The sequence below is a fragment of the Choloepus didactylus genome, chromosome 4 (assembly GCF_015220235.1).
Source record: "Choloepus didactylus isolate mChoDid1 chromosome 4, mChoDid1.pri, whole genome shotgun sequence".
NCBI classification, from domain to species: domain Eukaryota; kingdom Metazoa; phylum Chordata; class Mammalia; order Pilosa; family Megalonychidae; genus Choloepus; species Choloepus didactylus.
Genome location: NC_051310.1, coordinates 119,090,991 through 119,098,094, shown reverse-complemented (window position 1 = coordinate 119,098,094; position 7,104 = coordinate 119,090,991).

The following is a 7,104-nucleotide window of genomic DNA, read 5'->3' as shown; positions in this document are numbered from 1 at the left end:
TGAGTTAGGAAGTTTTCCCTCCTCTTCAGTTTTTTGGGATAGTTTGAGCATTCTTAGAATGCTGGTAAAATTCACCAGTGAAGCCTTCTGTTCCTGGACTTTTCATTGTTGTGTGGTTTTTGATTACTGATTCAATCTCTTACTCGTTATTGGTCTATTGAGATCTTCTGTTTGTTCCTGAGTCAGTGTAAGTAGTTTTGAGTATTTTAGGAATTTATCCATTTCATCTAGATTATATAATTTGTTGGCATACAGTTGTTCATTGTATCCTTTCATAAGCCTTTTTATTTCTGTGGGTTTGGTAGTAATGCCCCCTTTCATTTCTGATTTTAGTTATTTGTGTCCTGTCTCCTTCCTCATCTCTCTAGCTAAAGGTTTGTTGATTTTATTGATCTTGTCATAGAACAAGTTTTGGTTTTAACTATTCTCTCTGTTGTTTTTTTATTCTCTATTTCATTTATTGCCATTCAATCTTTGTTATTTCCTTCCCTCTTCTTGCTTTGGGTTTTGTTTGCTCTTCTTTTTCTAGTTCCTCCAGTTATAAAGGTTAGGTTACTGATTTGAGATCTTCTTTTTTAATGTAGACATTTAGAACTACTGTATAAATTTCAGTCTCAGCACTGCTTTTACTGCATTCCACAAGTTTTGCTATGTTTTGTTTTCATTTTCACTTTCCTCGAGGTATTTCCTAATTTCCCTCTTTGACCCATTGGTTGTTTGTGTGTTTTTTAATCTCCACATTTTGGTGAATTTTCCAGTTCTACCGCTATTATTGATTTGTAGCTTCATTCCTTTGTGGTTGGTGAACAGACATGGTATGAAGCCAATATTTTTTAATGTATTGAGACTTGTTTTGTGACCTAACATATAGTCTATCCTGGAGAATGAACCATGTGCACTAGAAAGAATGTGTATTTCTCTGCTGTTGAGTGAAGTGTGCTACATTGTCTGTTAGGTCTAGTTGGTTTATAGTATCATTCAAGTCTTCTCTTTCCTTATTGATCTTCTATCTAGATGTTCAACCCATTATTGAAAGTGGTATATTGAAGTCTCCTAATATTAATATAAAACTGTCTGTTTCTCCCTTCAAATCTATCTATATTTGCTTCATATATTTTAGGGCTCTGCTGTTAGGTGCATCTATATTTATAATTGTTATGTCTTCTTGGTGAATTGACCCTTTTATCCTTTTTTAATATCCATTTTCATCCCTTGTAACAGTTTTTTACTTAAAGCCTATTTTATCTGATATTAAGATTACTACTTTTTAAAGAGTAGTTGGATTTTCCACCAGGGAAATTTCTGATATTCTCTCAAGCATTGGAGACTCCCAATTTAATAATCCAAGCCCTGATCTTGAAGCCGGCCCTTATGAAACTTATTTCTGTAATGGTGAATCTAAACCTACTTATAAACACACCTAAAAGTCACCCCCAGAGAACCTCTTTTGTTGCTCAGATGTGGCCTCTCTTTCTCTAAACCAAACCCTGCCAATAGACTCATTACCCTCCGCCTCCCCACATGGGACAGGACTTTCAGGGATGTTATGTCTCCCTGGCAACATGTTACATGATTCCCAGGAATGAGCCTGGCCCTGGAATCATGGGATTGATAATGCCTTCTTGACCAAAATGGGGGAAAGAAATGCAACGAAATAGTTTCAGTGGCTAAGAGATTTCAAACAGAGTTGAGAGGTCATTCTGGAGGTTATGCTTATGCAAGCTTCAGCCAGATATTGCAAATTGCCATAGTATGCCAAGCCCCAGCCAAAAGTATTCCTAAAAACCCTAAAGAAAACCCAGGACTCTAAGCCTCTATAAAAGTTTAACTTATTAAGTTTATTTTTCAAAAACTTAAAACCTCCAGATTGTTCCTACACCAGATAAGTCCGAAACTTAGAGGTATCAGTCTCTCCCCTAACATCAACCCCATAAAGTCAACACCCCTTTTTAACATGAAGAAATTAGAATGGTCATTGCCCAAATATCTTTGAAGATTGAGAGAATGATCAAATGAGAGGGAGGAGTTGTAACAGAGAAGTTAGGATTTAACAAATGATTATGACTACTGAATCATTATATTGATACTTCTTTTTAGTTTCTAGTGTATTAGAACTGCCAGAATGAAATACCTGAAATTGCGTAACTGTAACCAATAGTATATTTTAAAACTTGCTCTATAACTACTTGTTAAATTGTACTTTGAAATTTATCACTTTTCTGCATATCTATTTCACAATAAAAAATGTTTAAAAAAAGAGTAGTTGGAACACATTTTACTCTGAAGGTTCTGCCTGCTATAGTCATCATTTCAACTGATTCTTCTAAGAATCTTTTTTTAAATGGTATAGGCATTACAATTGCATCACTCATATCTTCATTATTATTAAACTGCATCTTTCTGTACCAAGCTAACAGAGCTGCTCTACAGGCTGAGGTTGGAGATGGAAAGAGTGCTTGCTTTGACTTTATTTCCCAAAGATATTCATAGACAAAGGGCTATGACTTAACACTCACTTTGCATCTCTACTTTAATTCAGTGGGTATGTACTGAACAACTGAGTTTGGCCATCCACTGTCCTATTCCTTGCTAGGAATACCAAGATGAAAAAGATAAAGTCTCTGGTACAACTACTTTGGCAAATGTTTGGAAATGCCTGGTAAAAGTGAACGTGCATATATATTCTACCTAGTTATCTCCCTTCCAGCTATATAAATACCTTAACACCACTTTTTTTATGTGCACTGGAATACATGGATAAGAATATTCATAGGAGTCTTGTTCATAATTGCAAAGCCTAGAAATAATCATCAACAATAGTCAGTAAATAAAAGATGATGTACTCATAAAATGGAGTCTACACAGCTATGAAAAAATGAATGAACCATGGTAAAACATCAACAGAATAAATCCAATAAACAAAATAATGAAAGAAAGAAGCAAGCCACAAAAAAATATAAACAGGTCAATACCATTTATATAAAACTAAAAACTAGACAAAATTAAAGACTATATTGCCTACAGAGATATTCTTAGGTGGTTTTCAACAAGCTATCAAGAAAAGTAAGTTAATAATTAACATGAAATCCCAGATAATATTTACCTAGAGGGGGTGGGAGAGACAGAAGAGATCAGAGAGGGCACATGGGATTTCTGGGAGATTGGCAAAAGAGTCCTATTTTTAAAATCTCAGTGATAGACATATGAGTGTTTGATTTTTGCAATGGTGGTTCTTTAAACTGTACATACACATTTCAAACCCTCTTTTGTATGTATGCTACAGTTTATAAAATAGGTTTATAATGTGCTATAATGAAAGTAAAACAATACTGTAATATGAAGAAGGAGGAGGAGAAGGGCTCTTTGCTTCCAAGCACCTACTAAAGAATAGCTACAGTCCATTACCACCAGGGTATGTTTTTATATACAAAGTTGAAAGGAAGGAGCAGTTAATTCTGCCTGAGCAATCAGGGAAAACTTTGATGAGGAGTTGACCTCTGAGCTGAGAATAGTTATCCTGATAGCACAGTAAGGGGAGAATGGGGAAACAGCACATGAAAAGGCCCAGAATATTAAAGGACCCTGCCCCAATTGGGAAATGAAAAGTAATGGGTTTAGACTGCTTTTGAGAGGCAAGTAGATGTAGCTGGAGAGGTAGGCAGGGGCAGATTAGGAAAATATTCTATTCCTTGCAAAAAGAGGAGTTTGGACTTGATTCCAAACACAATGCGGTGTATCCATCATAAGTGATGCTAGGCTCATGCTAGGAGCAGGTTGAGTCTAGGGATGTGTTCTAGTTTGCTAATGCTGCCTGGATGCAAAACACCAGAAATGGACTGGCTTTTATAAAGGGGGTTTATTTGGTTACACAGTTACAGTCTTAAGGCCATAAAGTTTCCAAGATAATGCATCAACAATCGGGTACCTTCACTGGAGGATGGCCAATGGTGTCCAGAAAACCTCTGTTAGCTGGGGAGGCACGTGGCTGGCGTCTGCTCCAAGTTCTGATTTCAAAATGGCTTTTTCCCAGGACGTTCCTCCCTAGGCCGCAGCTCCTCTTCAAAATGTCACTCTCGGTTGCTCTTGGAGCGTTCTCTCTTAGCTTCAACGGCCATCTTCAAACTGTCTCTCATCTGCAGCTACTCTCTCATCTTCTGTGCATTCTTCAAAGTGTCCCTCTTGGCTACAGCACCTCATCAAAATGTCACTCTCAGCTGCACTGAGTTCCTTCTGTTTGTCAGCTCATTTATATGGCTCCAGTGATTTAATTTAGACCCACTCTGAATGTGTGGGGTAACACCTCCATAGAAATTATCCAATCAGAGTCATCACCCACAGTTGGGTGGGGCGCATCTCCACGGAAATACTGAAAGAATTACAATCTAATCAACACTGATACATCTGCCCACACAAGATTACATCAAAGATAATGGCATTTTGGGGGACATAGTACATTCAAACCGGCACAGGATGAGAGAGCAGACAGGAGACCATGGCAATCCAGGTGCGAGGTGCCATAGCTTAAACTAGGGAAGGAATGTGGAGATGAAGAAGGGGTAGAGTTTCGAGAGACTTTAGATACAATCAAGACTATTCAGTGAGTGGTTGGATGTTGGTGTGAGGCAGAGAGAGGGATCTAGGATGATTCTCAAGAATTTGGTTTGGATCGTGAATTCAGAAGGAATATCGGGGATTCAGCGAGAGGGGCAGGGGTGTTGGGGAGGGGAGATAAGGTAGGAATTAATGAGTTGTAAATTAGCATCTAATGACTCAGCACTGAATTTGTATGTCTGCTTCTGATCATCTGATGCTCATTAGCCCACACCCAAAGTGGTGAGAAGGCAAATTAAAGGAGAAAATACCAGTTGGTTTGTTTTTTTAAGTAGAGTGAGGGAAGAGAGAATCCCATTGTAATAGTGAAGTGCTTAGATTATCTCTGGTTTTAGTTATCTGTTTTAGTTTCCTAGGCTGCTCAAAGCAAATACCAATGGGAATTTATTCGCTCATGGTTTTGAAGCCAGGAAAATGTCCATATCAAGGCATCATCAAGATGATGTTCTTCCCTAAGATGAGCTGCTAGCAATCCTTGGCTCCTCAGTCTCATGGCAAGGCACATGGCAGCATCTGCTGGTCTCTCCCTTCTCTTCTGGATTTTGTTGAGTTCAGCTTCTTGCTTCTGTGGCTTTCTCTCTGTGTGTCTGAATTTCATTCTCTTATAGAGAACCCCAGTAAGAGGATTAAGACCCATTCTGATTAAGGTGGGTCACACCTTAACTAAAGTAGCCTTATCAAAAGGTCCTACTTACAATGATTTCACACCCACAGAAATGGATCAGATTTAAGAACATGTTTTTCTGGGGGTACATACAGCTTCAAACCACTACAGTATCTCTATCTTCCTTGATGACCCTTATGGCATTATCCCCAACCAAAAGCCCATGAAAACTGGACATCAATCATTGAGAGGCTGTCTCCAAAGCACAGGGTAGCAAATTGTAGAAGAGATGGCAACAAGCTTCATCAACACCACAAGAAGACTGTGGCTTTTATTGGGTACCAACAATGTGGGGTTTTTAGAAAGCTGTCAAATTATAGAGACAAAATAAAGTGCACACAGACCAACAAAGAGAGTGAGGGAACAGAGGAGAATTCCAGTAAACTGGAAAAATATATATTTTTATGCAATCTAAATATTGCATTGCAATGAAGAGGATCATCTGGAGTAGTAGATTAATCAAACAAAAAGCCTTCAGCCAGCAGTAGTGAAACTCAAGGGTCCAGATTCTCCTGGGACCTGGGTGAATCTGTGGAGCTATTTGCTCACAGAACTAAATAGCACACAGGGACAGAAACCGGCAGGATTCAACTAGATTTACTCAGATCAATGCTAGAGCTTCAGAGATCAATAATATCAGTCAATTGAATAAATGAACTTCTCAAACCTTGCTTTCTTCAGTGGGGGGCAGTAGAAAGAATTTCCAAATAGGATTTAGAAGATTGGGTCCAAATTCTTGTCTGATTGTCTACTGGCTGTGTATTTTCAAGTAAATTGCTAAACATGTCTGAGATGCATATGTGGCAATTCAAAAATAAAATTAAAAAAAAAAACAAGAAAAAAACATTGGACTTCAGAAAACAGATGCAAGTCACTGTGATCAAGTCACAGCTGAGTCTTGTGTCAAAATGAAGATTAAATGCCTACCTCACAGAGCTGCTAAGGGGATAAAGTGGGATAACACATACAAAGGTGCCAGGTTAACTATAAAATGTTACCATAAAATGGAAAGGGAAAAACCATCAGAAATGAAGGGAGGGAGTGAGGAAGGGGTACCTCAAACCAAGAGGTCCTGCAAAATCCTTTCTTGATGAATCCTTAGTCAATGATCCTTTGAGGAAAGGAATTGATAAGCATCTGGCTTCTCTTGAGCTCCTACTAGGCAACAAGGGAGGGGCACCTTAGATGTTCGTACACCTGAGCATACCCTCAGGGCCCCACACTCAGAAGGACCCTACCCTTTGTCTAATGCTCAGCTGTCACCTTTAAATTCATAATAATGTTTGAACAAGTTGCCCTGCATTTTCCTTTGGGACTGCATCCTGCAAACTTTGTAACAGAGTCTGGTGCTGGGTACTGTGCTTAGCTTTCAGGACACAGGGATAGGAAAGACCAGCCCCTGCCCTCAAGGATCTCCAAGTAAATACGAAACAAACAAGACATTTAAGGGAAGATGCTAACTTGTGTACTTTATTCCTGTATCCAACCTTAGATTGAAAACTCTAGAGACCAAAGTGGTTGTTTATCCTCAGGATAGGTCATGGCTTGCTTGCACATCACACACACATAGACCCCTACAGACTTGCCCACTTCTGCCCTCTGGAGATCAGGAGACTTCATCCTGGCCTCTTAGGTTCCAGCTCAGTACCATCTGGCCTTTGGCAGTTACTTTTGATGGTGCAGGACTTTCAGGCGCAGCCACCCTGCTCTACCACTGACAAATGAGTGCCCAGATCGGTGGTTCTCAAAGTGTGGTCCCCAGACAGCAGCATCAGTATCACCTGGAAGCCTGTTATAAATGCAAATCTTGGACCCCACCCCAGACCAAC